Source organism: Mobula hypostoma, chromosome 1 (genome assembly GCF_963921235.1).
Source record: "Mobula hypostoma chromosome 1, sMobHyp1.1, whole genome shotgun sequence".
Classification (NCBI taxonomy): Eukaryota; Metazoa; Chordata; class Chondrichthyes; order Myliobatiformes; family Myliobatidae; genus Mobula; species Mobula hypostoma.
The window spans coordinates 245,362,805-245,380,511 of NC_086097.1; the positions used below are offsets into that span (position 1 = coordinate 245,362,805).

General features: G+C 42.4%; 1 long non-coding RNA gene across 2 annotated transcripts in view; it reads right to left on the reverse strand.

The window, feature by feature from the left end:
* Positions 1–10,567, reverse strand: part of LOC134343622 (uncharacterized) — a 33,459-nt gene extending 22,892 nt beyond the window's left edge. For both annotated transcript variants that reach the window (XR_010017296.1, XR_010017293.1), the window contains exons 1-2: positions 10,366–10,567; positions 3,365–3,642 (exon numbers count right to left, since the gene is read on the reverse strand). This is a non-coding gene — a long non-coding RNA (uncharacterized LOC134343622). The remainder of the gene's footprint in view (positions 1–3,364; positions 3,643–10,365) is intronic.
* Positions 10,568–17,707: the final 7,140 nt, after the last annotated feature.

The following is a 17,707-nucleotide window of genomic DNA, read 5'->3' on the forward strand; positions in this document are numbered from 1 at the left end:
CACAGACTCAACCTGTAAATTAACCTTCTGGGAGTCTTGTACGAGGACTCTGAAGTCCCTCTGCATCTCTGATGTTTGAATTTTCTCCCCATTTAGATTATAATCTGCACTTTTGTTCCTTTTACCAAAATGCATTATCGTAAATTTCCCAACACTGTACTCCATCTGCCACTTTTTTGCCCATTCTTCCAATGTGTCTAAGTCCTGCTGCAATCGCATTGCTTCCTCAGCACTACCCACCCCTCCACCTATCTTCGTATAATCTACAAACTTGCCACAAAGCCATCAATTCCATTATCGAAAGCATTGACAAACAATGTGAAAAGTAACGGTCACAATACTGTCCCCTGAGGAACACCACTAGTACCCAACTGTAAAAGGCCCCCTTTATTCCCACCAGCTGCCTCCGGCCTGTCAGCCATTCCTTTATCCAAGCCAGTATCTTTCCTGTAATGACATGGAATGTTATCTTATGAAGCAGCCTCATGTGTGGCACTTTATCAAATGCCTTCTGAAAATCCAAAAATGACATCCACTGCCTCTCCTGTGTCCACCCTGCTTGTTATTTCCTCAAAGAAGGCTAACAGATTTGTCAGACAAGATTTCCCTTTACAGAAACCATATTGACTTTGATTTATTTTACCATTAGTCTCCAAGTATCCCGAAATCACATTCCTAATAACGGACTCCAACACATTACCAGCCACGGTGGTTAGGCTAACTGGTCTATAATTTCCTTTCTTTTGCCTTCCTCCCTTATTAAAGAGTGGAGTGACATTTGCAATTTTACAGTCCTCCGGAACCATGCCAGAATCAAGTGATTCTTGAAAGATCATTACCAATGCATCCGTTATCTCTTCAGCAGCTTCTCTCAGGTCTCTGGGATGTAGTCCATTTGATCCAGATGACTTATCCACCTTAAGACCTTTGAGTTTGCCGAGCACTTTTTCCTTTGTAATAGCAATGGCACTCACTCCTGCTCCCTGACATTCACGGACCTCTGGCACACTGACAGTGTCTTCCACAATGAAGACTGGTGTAAAGTACCCATTAAGTTCATCTGCTATTTCTTTGTCCCCCATCACTACCTCACCTGCATCATTTTCCAGTGGTCTGATATCAACTCTCGCCTTCCTTTTACTCTTTATATAACTGAAAAAACTTTCAGTATCTTGCTTTACATTATTGGCTAACTTGCCCTCATATTTCATCTTTTCCCTTCTTATAGCTTTTTAGTTTCCTTTTGCTGGATTTTAAAAACTTCCGAATCACCCAACTTCTCACTCACTTTTGCTATATTATAAAGCCTTTCCTTGGCTTTTATGCAGTCATTAACTTCCCTTGTCAGCTACGATTGCCTACCCCTGGCACTTGAGAACTACTTCTGTGGGACAAGTCTATCCTGCACCTTGAGAACTATTCCCAGAAACTTGAGCCATCTCTGCTTTGTCATCATCCCCACCATGCGCCCCCCCCCCCAATCCACCTGGGTAGGCTCCTCTCTCGTGCCTCTGTAATTCTTATTATTCCATTGTGTTACGGATATATCTGATGTAGCCTTCTCTCTCTCAAAATGCAGTATAAATTCAATCAGTATTATCATCACTGCCTCCTAAGGATTCCTTAACCTTAAGCACCCCAATAAAATCTGGATTATTACATAACACCCAATCTAAGCTAGTTTTTCCCCTGAGTAGGCTCAAGCATGAGCTGCTCTAAAAAAAACCATCTTGTAGGCTTTTAACAAATTCCCTCTCTTGTGATCCAACACCAATCTGATTTTCCCGATCCCCTTGCATATTGAAGTCCCCATTAGAATTGTGACATTACCTTATTACAAGACCTTTCCAGCTGTCTTTGCAATCTCAACCCCACATCTAGGCTCCAGTCTGGAGGCCTGTATATGATCCCCATAATGTTTCTTTTACCCTTGCAATTTCTTAACTCCACCCATAAAGATTCAACATTCTCTGACCCTATGGCAGAGATGTAATTCCATCTCTAACCAACAGAGCCACACTACCGCCTATGCCTTCCTGCATTCCTTTCAATACCAAGTATATCCTTTCATATTAAGCTCTCAACTATGACCTTCTTTCAGCCACAACTCAGTGATGCCCACAACGTTATACCAACCTTTAACTGTGCCACGAGTTCATCCAACTTATTTCGAACACTAAGTGTATTTAAATACAGCACCTTCAGTCCTGCATTCTTTGTCCTTTTGAATGTTGCCTCTGTGGTACAATTTAACACTTTGCTCTGTCTGTATTTGTATCCAATCATTGGTTTGTCCTTTACATTCATGTTACACCCATCATCTACTTGTAAACCTGCTGGCTCACCCTCAGCTCTATCCTACTGGTTCCCATCCCCCTGCCTTATTAGTTTCTACCACTCCCAACAGCTTTACTAAACCTGCCCGCAAGGATATTGGCCCCCTACAGAGTCAAATGCAACCCATCCTTTTAGTACAGGTCACACCTGCCCAAGAAGAGGTCCCAATTATCCAGAAATCTGAATCCCCGCACCTGCTCCAATCCCTCAGCCACACATTTATCTGCCACCTCATTCTATTCCTATCTTCACTGTCGCATGGCACAAGCAGCAGTCCCAAGATTACTACCCTTGGGGTCCTGCTTCTCAACTTCCCTCCTAACTCCCTGTACTCTGTTTTCAGGATCTCCTCCCTTTTTCTTCCTATGTCGTTGGAACCAATATGTATCACGGCTTCTTGCTGCTCACCCTCCCTTTTTCGGGTATTGTGGACGCGTTCAAAAACATTACAGACCCTGAAGGCAAACTGCCATCCATGTTTCTTTTTTGCATCCACAGGATTGCCTATCTGTCCCCCTAACTATGAGACCCTTCCTATTGCTGCAATCCTCTTCATTTCCCTACCCTTTTGAGCCACAAGGTCAGACTCAGTACCAGAGGCATGGCTACTGTTGCTTCTCCCAGATAGGTGGTCCACCCCAACAGTACTCAAAATGGAATACTTATTGTTGAGTGGAATGGCCATGGTGGTGCTCTCCACTATCTGACATTTTTCCCTTCCTTCTCTTGACAGTCCCCATTTACCTGTCTCCTGTAGCCTTGGGGTGACTACCTCCCTGTAGCTCTTCTCTATCACATCCTCACTTTCCCTAACAAGCTGAAGGTCATTGAGCTGCAGCTCTAGTTCCTTAACACCTTCTCTAAGGAGCTGCATCTTGATGCACCTGGTGCAGATTTGGCCATCGGGGAGGCTGGTAGTCTCCCGGAAATCCCACATCTGACACCCAGAACAGAACACTCGTCCTGCAGACATACCCCCTATTCTTTCAAGAGTTAAATAAGAAAACAAAATAAGGAATAAACTTACCTTCTTACCTCACCTCCGCCTGTGGAGCCAAAGCCTTACCACTCTGACTCAGACCACTCCCACGATGACCTCTCAGCTAGATGATACTTCTCTTTTATGGAGACTGGGTTTTTCAACTGTCCCTCCGGACCTGCACGGGAACGTTTCTACTACATCTGCACTGCTGTCCAATCAAAGAGTCCCGCTGAAACCCGCCTACTTTTTTAAGCTTCGTCCCTTACCCGCGTGGCAATGCTTCTACGGCTTCTGAGCTGCTGTCCAATCAGGATGTGCTGAATCTAGAGAGGGTTCAAAGGAAGTGAGCGAAAGTAATTCCAGGATTGAACGGCTTGTCATTTCAAGAGCATTTGATGGCTCTAGGTCTGCTTTCACCAGAATTGAGAAGAATGAGGGGTGACCTAAATGAAGCCTATTGATTGGTGAAAGGCCTTGGTAAGAGTGGATGTGAAGAGGATGTTTCCTATGGTGGCAGAGTCAAAGGCGAGAGGACACTGCCTCAGAATTGGGGGGCAACCTTTTAGAATGGAGATGAGGAAGAATTTATTTAGCGGTGTATCTGTGAAATTTGTTGCCATGGGCAGCTGTGGAGGCCTTTATGTATATTTAAGGCAGAGGTTGATAGATTCCTCATTGGTCAGGGCATGGAGGGATACAAGGGGAAGGCAGGAGAATGGAGCAAAGAGGAAACAATTATCAGCCATGATGAAATGGCAAAGCAGACTTGATGGGCTGAATGGCCTTATTCTGCTCCTGAGTCTTATGATGTTATGGTAACATTTTGCTGTTACCCAACCACCAAGTCCCCAGCTGGGTATCAACAAAACTGCTGAAGCCATGGAGTGAGAACCAAAACCAGATTGCTGACTACAGCAGTTAAGGCAGAATACATGGCTGATATTCGATTCTTTGCAGTGTGGAGGAACAGAGGGATCTTGGGTACATGTCCATAGATCTCTCAAAGTTGTTGTGCAAGTCAATAGAGTGATTAAGAAGACATATGGTGCGTTGATCTTCCATTAGTTGGAGAATTGAGCTTAAGAGCTGCGAGATAATGTTGCAGCTCTATAATACTCTAGTTAGACCACACTTGGAATATCGTGTTCATTTCTGGTGAAGAGATTCTCAGGGTTGTCAGGGTTGTGAATAGTTCATTGGATCAGTTGGGGAATCTGGGATGGTTCTCCTTGTTTCTTAGAAGTTTGTGCAGATTGGGCATCATGTAAAACTTCGACATACTGTACTTCTATAGATGAACAGTGGAGAGTATCCTGGCTGGTCGATCATAGCCTGTTATGGAAATTCCAATGCCCAAGAACAGAAGAGCCTAACAAAATAACGGATACAGCCCAGTCCATCACAGGAAAAACTCACCCCACCATTAAGCACTGCCACTAGAAAACAGGATCCATCATCAAGAACCCACACCATCTCTTTTCACTGCTGTCATCAGGCAGGAAGTACAGGAGCCTTTGGTCCCACACCACCACATTCAGGAAAAGCTATTACCTTACTACCATCAACCAGTGTGGATAACTTCACTCACATCAACATGGAACTGATTCCACAACCTACAGACTCACTTTCAAGATCTCTACAACTCACGTTCTCAGTATTATATATTTATCTATCTATCTAGCTATCTTTTTATTTATTTAATTTGTCTAACTACCTATTTATTCATCTATATTCATTTATTGAGTGATTGATTGAATTTTAATATTTTATTTGTATTTGTCTTCATTTGCATATTGGCATTAGTTAGTCTTTGTGCGCAGTTTTTCATTGATTCAATTGTATTCCTTTGTCCTACTGTGAATGCCTGCAAGAAAATGAATCTCAGGGTTGTATACGTTCTTTGATAATAAATTTACTTTGAATTTCTGTTCTTATTTTTTGTTGTCTCTGAGTTTGTGTGTGTGTCTGTCTGTCTATGGCAGGTGGTGGTGTGTGTGAGGTTGTGGCTTAAACACAAACAAAAGTCCTGTACTAATTTATTCCTGTTGTACAACACCTTCTCTCAACAGTAAAGGCCCATGGAAAATTTCCACCATTTCCTTTATCTTGAGAACGATCTCTCATCGAGGCTGACTAAATTTCATAGAGTGTGCCAGCACAGAAATCTGAAGAAAATTGTGTTTGATGATCCAGACCTCAAAGCTTATGATCTTCGTAATTCCTGCCCTGCTGCACACTGCCGAACCATGCAGACTCTTTTGAGGCATCACCCCAGCTGCTCACGGGAATCAGAGACGGAGACAGAGAAAGTGGAGAATGGAACAGAGTCCTTATAGGAGGCAAAATGGGGCAAAGAGTAGTTGGTCTAGCTGTGACAATCAGTAGACTTGTAATGGATGTAATCTCCAGAGGTGGAGGCAGGGAGATCCAGAAAAGGAAGGGAAGACTCCTACAGGTGAGGGCAGTGTGGAAATTGGCAGCAAAGCGGCAGGGGGCATCAGAGGTGTCATGGTTATAAACAGAAAGGACAGAACCAGAGGAGGATAGAGGCTAGGTAGGAAGAAATGTTTTGCGTGGCAAGAACAACTAAAACAATGGCCTGGCCTGTGAACTTCGGGCAGGCTACGTGGAGCTGGGACTCTGAAAGTCTGGAAGCTGTAGAGGGAAGTCTCGCTGCACAGGGCTAAGTTTCATTTTCATTAAATCCTTGGTGAAGATCAAACGTTCAAACATTATAGAAGCTTTTGGTGTGATTTTTAATAACTAATTCCCAGATTTATTGAAATCATTTTCAGACCTTGTAGCATAATTCATGGACTAGATGGGCTGAAGGGCCTGTTTCTGTGCTGTGGTGCTTTATGACGTTGCCCCGTTAAATTTAAGAAACTTTCACCCAAGTTGCTAGATGTTCAAGTGTATAATACTGCGGTGAAGACAACACAGTTCAAGATGGTGGTTCTGCCAAGCTTTGTGGGCATGCAATGTCGGTGCCAGGATGTGTGGCTAAACTAGCGGGCTGCCCCCACCATGTTCTTGGGTGTGTTCGTTGTTAACGCAAGCAACACATTTCACTGTATGTTTCGATGTACAAGTGATACCTTGAATCTTGCATCAGGGCCTCTGGGAATATAGAACAAACAGCACAGTACAGTATTTTTGGCCTACGACCTTTTAACCTACTCTGAGATCAATCTTTCCTCCTACATAGTGCTTTATTTTCAGGTCATCCATGTGCCTATCTAAGAGTTTTTTAAATGTCCCTAATGTATCTGCCTTTATCACCACCTCAGGGCGTTTCACACACCCACCACTCTCTGCGTAAAAAAAACTACCTCCGACATCTCCCTTTATACTTTCCTCCAAACACATTAAATTATGCCCCTTTATATTGTAGACCAATACAACAAACTTTACCTTTCCTTAATTATTGGGTTTTAAGGTTTGAGAAATTCACTGAAGGAGGACGGGGAAGATGTGTGAACATAAATTAATTCATTTCAGGGTTTTAATATAGTATATTTTAAGTACTGCTGCCACAAAACAACAAACTTCACAACATATGTCAGTAGTAATAAACTTGATTCTCATTCTCAGATACAGTAGAGAAAGGGAGCTCAAAAGGAAAAAGGAAAAAATGGAAAGATCTCGAAGTCAATGTAAACTTAAAGTGGACCTACCACACCTCCTCTCTAGTCAAATAGTTATATATGTACAATCACATGACTTTGAACTTGAATTTGAGATTTATTATTAAAGTACAAACATGTCGCCATATACAACCCAGAGATTCATTTCCTTGTGGGCATACTCAATAAATCCATATTAGAATATAACCATACCAGAATCAATGAAAGACGGCACCAACTTGGGTGTTTAACCAGCATGCAAAAGCTAACAAATGGTGCAAACACAAAAAGAAAGAAATAATAATGATAAATAAATAAATAAGTAATAAATATCGAGAACATGAGATGAAGAGTCTTTGAAAGTGAGTTGTGGGAACATTTCAATGATGGGGCAAGTGAAGTTGAGCATTTACAGGCGAATAAAGAAATACAATAGAATTTTTGAAAAACTACGCATAAGCAAAACTGACAAACAATTGATTCTGTTAGAGTTACTATTCTAAAGATTTGTTGAGTATGCCCACAAGAAAATGAATCTCAGGGTTGGATATGGTGACATATAGGTACTTTGATGCTAGATTTACTTTGGACTTTAACAACTAATGTGCAAAAGAAGACAAATTGCGCATAAAATAATAAATAATTAGACAAACAAATAAACAAATAATACTGAGAACATGATTTGTAGAGTCCTTGAAAGTGAGTCTGTAGATTATGGAATAAATTGTGTCGAGGTGAGTGAAATTATCCGCACTGACTCAGGAGACTGTTCCTGTGTTCTATGTTCTAAACAAATATTTTCAGATGAGATTGTAAAATGGGTTAATAATATAAATCAGACTAAATAATTGCATTTTCCTGTTTGCCCCAATGTTTCAGATAGAATGACTATAAAAGATTGAATTGAAAGTAGGAGCTTGGGTTCATTTCGTATACCACAGGAGAACTTTAAAGAAGATGCGAATTTTGCTCAGTTGAAAGCTGGGTGAAGCAATTACATTTTGTAAAGAATAAAATTAGAATATAGCACACATATGGAAAGGTCATATTTTTAGTTCAAAGTAAATTTATTATCAAAATACGTATATGTCACCATATACAACCCTGAGATTCATTTTCTTGCGGGTATTTACAGGAAAATAAAGAATTACAACCAAATTTATTTTTAAAAACTAAACATAAATAAAGACTGACAAACAACCAATGAGCTCCAGAGTCCATGAAAGTAAGTTGTGGAATCATTTAGTGTTGAATTAAGTCAAGTTATCTGAGGCAGTTCAGAAGCCTGATGGTTAAAGGGTAATAACTGTTCCTAAACCTGGTGATGTGGCTCCTGTATCTCCTTCCTAATGGTAGCAGTGAAAAGAGAGCATGGCCTATATTTGTAACCCAAATGAAATGGACCACATTTTTGTAATTATTACTTTCTGAACAAGGAAGGATAATCTAAAATCACTAACAATCTATATATTTTATTGATTAATTATAATTATTTGCCTGAACCTCCTGCAAAAGTTTATTGTAATTAATATGCAGGAATCACAATGTTTATGAAGCATTTGGACTGTGGGACAAACGCCTGCAGCATTTGGTGATTCACAATTGTCACAATATCTCCTCCTCACTACAAAATGCAAACTGAGTTGTAATTCATTGAAGGGTCCATAATTCATTGAAAGTGATGTCACAGCTAGATAGGGTCATAAAGAAAGCTTCTGGCACATTTTGGCCTTCATAAATCAAAGTACTGAGTACAGGAGACGGGATGTTATGTTGAAATTGTATAATACTTTGTTGAGGCCTAATTTGGAGCATGGTGGGCAGTTTTGGTCACCTACCTACAGGGATGATGTAAACAAGCTTGAAAGGGTACAGAGAAAATTTAAATGGATGTTGCCAGGGCTAGAGGGCCTGAGTTATGAGGAAAGATCGAATAGGTTAGGACTACAACTAGAGGTCATAGGTTAAGGGTGAAAGGTGAAAAGTTCACAGTTCAAAGTAAATTTATTACTAAAGTATGTAGGGTGGCATGGTAGCATAGCAATTAGCAAGATGTTACAGCCCGGGTCTTGGGAGTTTAGAGTTCAATTCTGGCACCATCTGTGAGGAATTGGTACATTCTCCCCCTTAATCATGAGGGTCTCCTCCAGGTGCTCCAGCTTCCTCCCACAGTCCAAAGACATACCAGTTAGTAGGTTAATTGGTCATTGTAAATTGTCCCACGATTAGGCTAGAGTTAAATAGGTGGGTTGCAGAGTACAGCGACTCATTAGGCTGGAAAGGCCTGTTTCAACCTGTACCTTTAAATAAAGTACTCTGTTGGCCAGTGTCAACTATAGATGTAGTGACCCAGCTATCTACATGATATGCAAGCCAGTGCAGTACAATATGGAGATACAATATAACGCATCTCCTCCATTTCACGGACATCTGCTCTCACTCCATCCTCCCGCCACCCCACTAGGAATAGGGTTCCCCTTGTCCTCAGCTACCACCCCACCAGCCTCCGGGTCCAACATATTATTCTCCGTAACTTCCGCCACCTCCAACGGGATCCCACCACTAAGCACATCTTTCCCTCCCCGCCCTCTGCTTTCCACAGGGATCGCTCCCTACGCGACTCCCTTGTCCACCCGTTCCCCCCCCCATGCCTCCCCACCGATCTCCCTCCTGGCACTTATCCTTGTAAGCAGAACAAGTGCTACACATGCCCTTACACTTCCTCCCTCACTACCATTCAGGGCCCCAGACAGTCCTTCCAGGTGAGGCGACACTTCACCTGTGAGTCGGCTGGAGTGGTATACTGCATCCGGTGCTCCCAGTGTGGCCTTCTATATACTGGCGAGACCCGACGCAGACTGGGAGATCGTTTTGCTGAACACCTATGCTCTGTCCGCCAGAGAAAGCAGGATCTCCCAGTGGCCACACATTTTAATTCTACATCCCATTCGCATTCTGATATGTCTATCCACGGCCTCCTCTACTGTCAAAATGAAGCCACACTCAGGTTGGAGGAATAGCACCTTATATTCTGTCTGGGTAGCCTCCAACCTGATGGCATGAACATTGACTTCTCAAACTTCTGCTAATGCCCCACCTCCCCCTCATACCCCATCTGTTATTTATTTATATACACACATTCTTTTTCTCTCTCTCCTTTTTCTCCCTCTGTCCCCCTCACTATACCCCTTGCCCATCCTCTGGTTTTCCCCCCTCCCCCTTTTCTTTCTCCCTAGGCCTCCTGTCTCATGATTCTCTCATATCCCTTTTGCCAATCAACTTTCCAGCTCTTGGCTCCATCCCTCCCCCTCCTGTCTTCTCCTATCATTTTGGATCTCCCCCTCCCACTTTCAAATCTCTTCCTAACTCTTCCTTCAGTTAGTCCTGATGAAGGGTCTCGCCCCAAAACGTCGACTGTACCTCTTCCTGGAGATGCTGCCTGGCCTGCTGCGTTCACCAGCAACCTTAATGTGTGTTGCTTGAAATTCCAGCATCTGCAGATTTCCTCGTGTGATGGAGAGCAAGTTGTTGCCCATGTAGTGGGCTCACCATCTTCACGCATCTGATGAATCCAAAGGAACGGCAGAGACTGATACAGTTTGGCACAAGTGGCGTTGCAGGGTTGAACTCAATGTAAGATGGCCTTAGGGACACTGGCTTTGAATTTTCCCTCGCGGTTTACTCCTGAAGCCTTCCCCATGAGTGGGTATAGCTGCAAGGTCGTGGAGGTTTGAGATCAGAATTTTCCTTCTCCTGGATGAACTGCTGATGAGACCCATGTGCCCCAAATCTCTAAATAAAACTAAATAAAGTATGTGTCACCACATACATACATGAAGATTCATTTTCTTGCGGTCATCCACAGCAGAATGATGAAACACAATAGAATCAATGAAAAACTGACAACCAATGTGTAAAAGAAGATAATATGTTCAAATACAATAAATAAATAGACAAATAAATGAATAATTTAAACAATACAAGGAAGATGAGTTGTAGGGTCGTTGAAAGGGAGTGCATAAGTGGGGGAATCATTTCAGAGTTGAGTTGAGTGAAGTTATCTGCGCTGTTCCAGGAGCCTGATGGTTGTAGGATAATAACTGTTCTTCAACCCGTTGTTATGGGACGTAGGGCTCCTGTACCTCCTGCCTGAGGGTCGCAGTGAGAGAAGAGAGCCTGGCCTGGATGGTGGGTCCTTGATGATGGAGTCTACTTTCTTGTGGCAGCTCTCCATGCAAATATGCTCAATGGTGGGGAGGACTTTAGTTCAAAGTTCAAAGTGAATTTGTTGAGATTCAATTTCTTGTGGGTGTTCACAGTAGAACAATGAGAAGAGAATCAAAAAAAAACTACACACAAAGACTGACAACCAATGTGCAAGAGGCAAACTGCAAATAAAAAGAGCTAATAACAAACACACAAGTAAATAAATAATATTGAGAACATGAAGTATAAAGTTCTTGAAAGTGAGTCCATAAGTTGTGGAATCAGTTCAGTGTTGTGGTGAGTGAAGTCATCTACACTGGTTCAGGAGCCTGACGGCTGAGGGGTAGTAACTGTTTCTGAACCTGGTGGTGTGGGACCTCCTGTAATAACTGTTCCTGAGGGATAATAACTGTTCCTGAACCTGGTGGTGTGGGACCTCCTGCATCTGTACCTGTATTTTGCTATGTAACATTTGCTCTGTATTTGGAGTCAAATGGTGAACTTATAAAATGTTGCTGGGCAGAGGGAATATTGGAAATTTCCACATATTAGTTAGAAGAATTACAGAACTATTTAGTCCCTGTCCTTTTTAGTTCCAACCTAAATTGATGTTGGTTCTGTCAACAGCAGTAGAAATATTGATTGTATAGGGAACACAAAAATATTTACATTAAGTTAACTTAATGTGATAATGGGTTAAGAGATATGCTCTTAGTTTAATAACATAGTTTGATATTATAAAAAATTACTTTTATAAATTATAACATATACCTAAAAATTAAATGTAGTCTTTATGTTTTGCTGCCAGGATTGTACAATGTCGATCTACTATTGTAATGAATTGATCTCTATCTGCATTCTCAGCCCTCCCTTTCCAGTCCTGATGAAGCTTCTTGGCCCAAAACCTCAACTGCTTATTTCCCACATAGATGAAATGACCTGCCAAACTCCTCCAGCATTTTGTATTTGTTGCTGAAGACACATTTTTCACAGTACCTTGGTGCATGCAGCCATAGAGTAATTGAACATTACAGCATAGAAACAGGCACTTCGGCCCAGCGTTCCCTCTAACTTGTGATGACCAGTGCATGCAAAAATCTTGTGCTGTGCAATTTTTTTGCCCAGTGACAATAACACATGCACACCGAATAATTTCTTTGATAAAAACAGTATAAAGAAGCTGGCTCTAAATCTGCAGAGAAGTCATAGCAAATTCCCCGTTGTCAACACTGTTCGCATCAGAAACCAGAAGGGGAAATGTGACTGTGTACTTAACATGCCATGCCAATGAGGTCGAGGGTGACAACCTTTTGTACGCAGTTTAATTTCCTTTGTGCGCTGGTAGCAAAAGATGTGTACATGTGCACATCTTAGAGGGAACATTGTTTTGGCGCATCTAGTTCGTGCCAATCTGCCTAGTCCTATCAACCTGCGCTCAGACCATAGCCATCTATACCCCTCTCATCCATGTACCTATCCAAATTTCTTTAATCATTGAAATCAAACCCATGTCCACCACTTCCACACTCTCTTCGCCCTCTGAGTGAAGACGTTCCTCCTCAGGTTCCCCTTAAACATTCTACCTTTCACCCTTAACCCATTACCTCTGGTTGTAGTCTCCCCCAACCTAAGTACAAAAAAAACCTGCTCGCATTTACCCTGTCTATATTGTGTATACACATGACAGTAATCAACCAATTTACCAGATTTAAATCTGATTAATGTTTTTTGCATATTAAGTTTTGAAATCCAAGGTTTTGTATTGCATTGGTATAATATTCTCTGAAACAGATGAAGTTACTGAGGCTATTGCTTGACTCCCGGACTCCACAAGGGGGAGCGCGAGGTCCTTTAAAACTCGACAGGATACCTGTTGATCCCGGATTCACTAAAACATTCATCAGGTCTCGCTAAAATTCGTAGGTTACTTTATTTTAAAAAAAACGAATCAAGCTACACAACAGAACTAAACAAACGAAATCTCGTTTCATTTTATTACAATTGCATATTCCTGGGGTGTTCTAAATGTTACCATTAATATTAAAATCTTGGAAAGATATGCCGATGACAAATGAGGTAAATTAAAGGATTAATCATTTCCAAATACAGAAATGCCTGGCCTAACCTAAAACAGAAATGTGAGCGGATAAAATAATCCGTGCAATTTTCGTAAGGTTTATCGCATTTTGGGAAAGATCAGGGATCAGGAGGCAGGTCAGTGTGCGGGTGACATTCTGGTGCCGTCGTCCAGGGGCGCAAATTCCTTGTCTGGCTGAAGACCTTGCGATCTCCAACCTCGAGAATTCATTAAGACCACAAGACAGAAGGACAGAATTAGACCACTAGGCCCATCGAGTTTGCTACCGTTATTCCATCATGGCTGATTTATTATCCCTCTCAACCCCATTCTTCGCCTTCTCCCTATAACGTTTCACGCTCTTACTAATCACGGACCTATCAATCTCCAATCGCTGACTTGGCCTCTACCGCTAGATTCACTGCCCTCTGGCTAAATGAATTCAAAGTTCTAAGTAAATTTATTATCAAAGTACACGTCAGTCACTATACACAACCCTGATTCATTTTCTTGCGGGCATACTCAATAAATCCAATAACCACAATAGAATCAATGAAAGGCCGCACCAACTGGGCGTACAACCAGTGGGCAAATATAAAAAGAAAGAAGTAATAATAATAAATAAATAAGCAATAAATATCGAAGAATATGAAATGACGAGTCCTTGAACGTGTCCATAGGTTGTGGGAACATTGCAGTGATGGGGTGAGTGAAGACGAGAAAATCTGCAGGTGCTGGAAATCCAAAGCAGTACACACAAAATGCTGGAGGAACTCGGCGGGCCACGCAGCATCTGTGGAAAAGAGTAAAGTGTCGGCGTTTCGGGCGAGACCCTTCATCAAGACTGGAAGTCACAGTAAGAAGTAGGGGTCGAGGAGGAAGAAATACAATATGGTAGTTGACAGGTGAAACCAGGATGGGGGAGGGGTGAAGTAAACAAAAAGCTGGGAAGCTGATAGATGAAAGAGATAAAGGGTTGGAGAGGAGGAATCTGGTAGGAGAGGATAGAAGACCATGGAAGAAAGGGAAAGAGGAGGAGCACCAGAGGGAGGTAATGGGCAGGTAAGGAAACGAGGAGCGAGAGGGAAGCAGGAATGGGAATAGTGAAGGAGGGAGCAATTACCCTAAGTTCAGAAATCGATGTTCATGCCATCAGGTTGGAGGCTACCCAAGGTGTTGTTCCTCCCATCTGAGTGTGGCCTCATCGCGGCAGTAGCGGATGTCATGGGCTGAGTTGAGTTGAGTGAAGTTATCCCTTCTGGTTCATCAGCCTGATGGTTGAGGGGTAATAACTGTTTCTAAACCTGGTGGTGCGAGTCCTGAGGCTCCCGTACCTTCTCCAGCATCCGCAGATTTTCTCTCGTTTGTACCTTCTTCCTGATGGCAGCAGCACGAAGAGAGCATGACTTGGGTGGTGGGAGTCTTTGCTAATGGATGCTGCCCTCCTGCGTGTAGAATGTGTTCAATGGGGGAGGGGGGATTTTACCCGATATGTACTGTACATACTGTTCTCTTCTGTAGGATTTTCCATTCAAGGGCGTTGACGCAGGAACCCGTCACTATACTCTCCACACACATCTATAGAAGCTTATCAAAGTTTTAGACGTCACGTCAATTCTTCACAGACTCCTCAGGAAGAGGAGGGGCTGCCGCGCTCTCTTCGTAATTGCCCTTACACGTGGGGCCCAGAGCAGGCCCTCTGAAATGATCACACCGAGGAACTTAGTTACTAACCCTCTCCACCTCTGAGGACTGGCTCGTGGACCTCTGATTTCCTCCTCGTGAACTCCTTGGTCTTGCTGACATCAAGAAGTTGTTGTGGTACCACTCAGGCGGCTCTTCAATTTTCCTCCTATACAATATGCTGGTTCGTCGCCACCTTTGATTCGGCCAACGCCGGTGGTGTCGTCAGCAAATCTGACTATGGCTCTGGAGTCTCCTCATCTCTGTTCTAAAGGGATATCCTTCTCTTCCGAGCCTGCGCCTCCGATCCTAAACTCCCCCATCGTTGGAGAGATCCTTCCCGCATCCACCCTATCCAGGCCTTTCAAAATTCGACATATTTCAGTCGTCCCTCATTCTTCTAAACTCCAGCTAGTGCAGGCCCAGGGCCATCAAACGCTCCTCATACGTTAACCCTTTCAGCCCCGGAATATTTGTCGCGAACCTACGTTCGCTAACCGCGTAGCTGGCTATAATCATCTGATGGGGGGGGGGGAGACTTGGTGCTCGCTACATAAAAGATATATTTTTTTTATTTCGTGATGTCTAACTTCAAGGATTTATATAGTTGTCGAACGAATCTTCATTTCTTTTCGCAGCTCGTCAGCTTTCTTGGTCAGTTTTGCCTGTCCCGAACTTTCGATGACTTTCAAATTTTTTTGTAAGTGCCTGGAATTGAATTGAATAGGATGTCGTATTCGCGAGGCATCGCCGTTTATCAGTCCAAGTTTGTCCCCGGATCGATGATCCAATACCAACTGCCCATCCAGGTCAGGTATCTATCTATCTTCCCCACTCTTACTTGGCCGAATGATATCCCCTTGAGAAAACCCCGTGTTATACAGTATAACGCCTTTCAGATCCGCGCGGCGCCCCGAAGCGTCGTAGAGCCGCCGCTGACGGGTGGTAATTTTGATGAGCGATCGCAAAGATTCTGTGGTTAGTTCCGCAAGAGCGTTCACAGGCAGACCGAGAGATAAACTTAAATAAAAAAAAGCTATGAAAATAGCAACAGACAGGACCGTATCATTGGAAACATCCGGTGTCATCACTTATCAAGTACCCCAAGACTAAAGATCGTTTAATGTCTTCTCCAATACATGTAAAGCAGAACGAAATAATTGTTACTCCGGACACACACAATAATGTAAAGAACACAAAAATACAATAAATATAAATACATAAACATCTTATAGATTGTACGCTAGGCATAGGACTGTCTGTACGTAAGGAAACGATACATTTTGGGGTGGGGTGTGGTGACGCGGGTGGAGGTGATCAGCCTTACTACTTTTTCTTTAGATATCACCAATTAATTGCTGAAGCAACAGGTGGTAAGGATTTATTCAAACCACCAGTTTCCCGGATTTAAAACCACCAGATTGAAATATAGCTCCATATGGTTCAGGAATGATCTTGCAGGAAAGAGATCGGCTGGCCTTACCTGTGTGACCGCAGATTTCCCAACGTGGGTGATTCTTAACAGCCTCCTTAATTCAGGGGTAATCAGGGGGACGGCGGGAATGTTGTCATTGCTCCGATGTCCACACTCCCTGAACGAATGAATAAAGAAACATAGGCTACCTGACTGGGAAAGGGTTCCAGGGACGGAGAAAGCTAAAAAAGAGCCCCCACTTTCCCACACTATAACTACTTTATCATTTCCTGTGCCTAGTGTCACTCTATGGGCATCCAATCAATCTATGTATATAAGCTGTCTTGTGTATTTATATTTATTGAGTTTTAACATTATTGTGTTCTTTATACTATTGTGTTTTTGTGCTGTATCGGATCCGGGGTAAAACTTACTTTGTTCTTCTTTACACTTGACATTAAACCATCTTGAATCTTAATCTCTTGGGGAAAAAATGTAACGTTTTAGTGATTTTGAATAGATGAATTACCAGTCGTCGGGCACAGATAAAATGTATTCTGAATGCAACCTCACCGAACACTACGCACTTCGTACCTGAAGCGGTATCCCTTACGTTACTTCCTGCCGGCTTCAAATTTTAAGACTAAAAATTCCAAGATCTTTAAATCGATGCACTAATCACTCCCAGAAAGGGTGATCATCACGCCACAGCATGTAAACGAATCAATGTACTATAGAAAATACGTTCTATAAATATAGCTGTTATCATGGGTGATACTTTTAAATACTTAAACATGCAGCGGCTCATTAGAACGCAAGATTGAGACTGAAGTTCCGTTTCTTGGTTAAACTAGACACATTCTATAAGTTATTTGTTAGAAACTTCTTATGCCAATTTTAAAGTTCCCAATTTGAAAAATATCCGAAATACACTTAAAGCAGCGTGCCCTGCATAAATTCAATCAATCCTTGATTTCTTTTCGAAACGGTTTAAGGATAGATTAATTATTTCTTGGCGAAAGAATCCGACTCGAAACGTTTCTCTTTCCCCAGGAGCAGAGCGTTTCGTCTTTTTTAAAAAACTGTTCATGCCGCGATCCTGGTTTTAGGGAGAGAGTGCCAAGTTAATTCGTTAGTAGAGTTAATCCACTAATCCCTAGGTCAACTAGTTAACATACTGTACCTTGAAGTGGTAAAATATTCCGGAAGTCCGTAACAAGAAAATACCGTGTATTAAGAACGATTGAGCATTGCATCCCTGATCAAGAGCAAAACCTCACACTTGAGATTACAAAGGTTAATTTTAACGCTATCGAATATTGAAAGGCCTAGATCGAGTAAGTGGGGAGGGGAAGTTTCCTACAGTGGGAGAGCCTAGGACC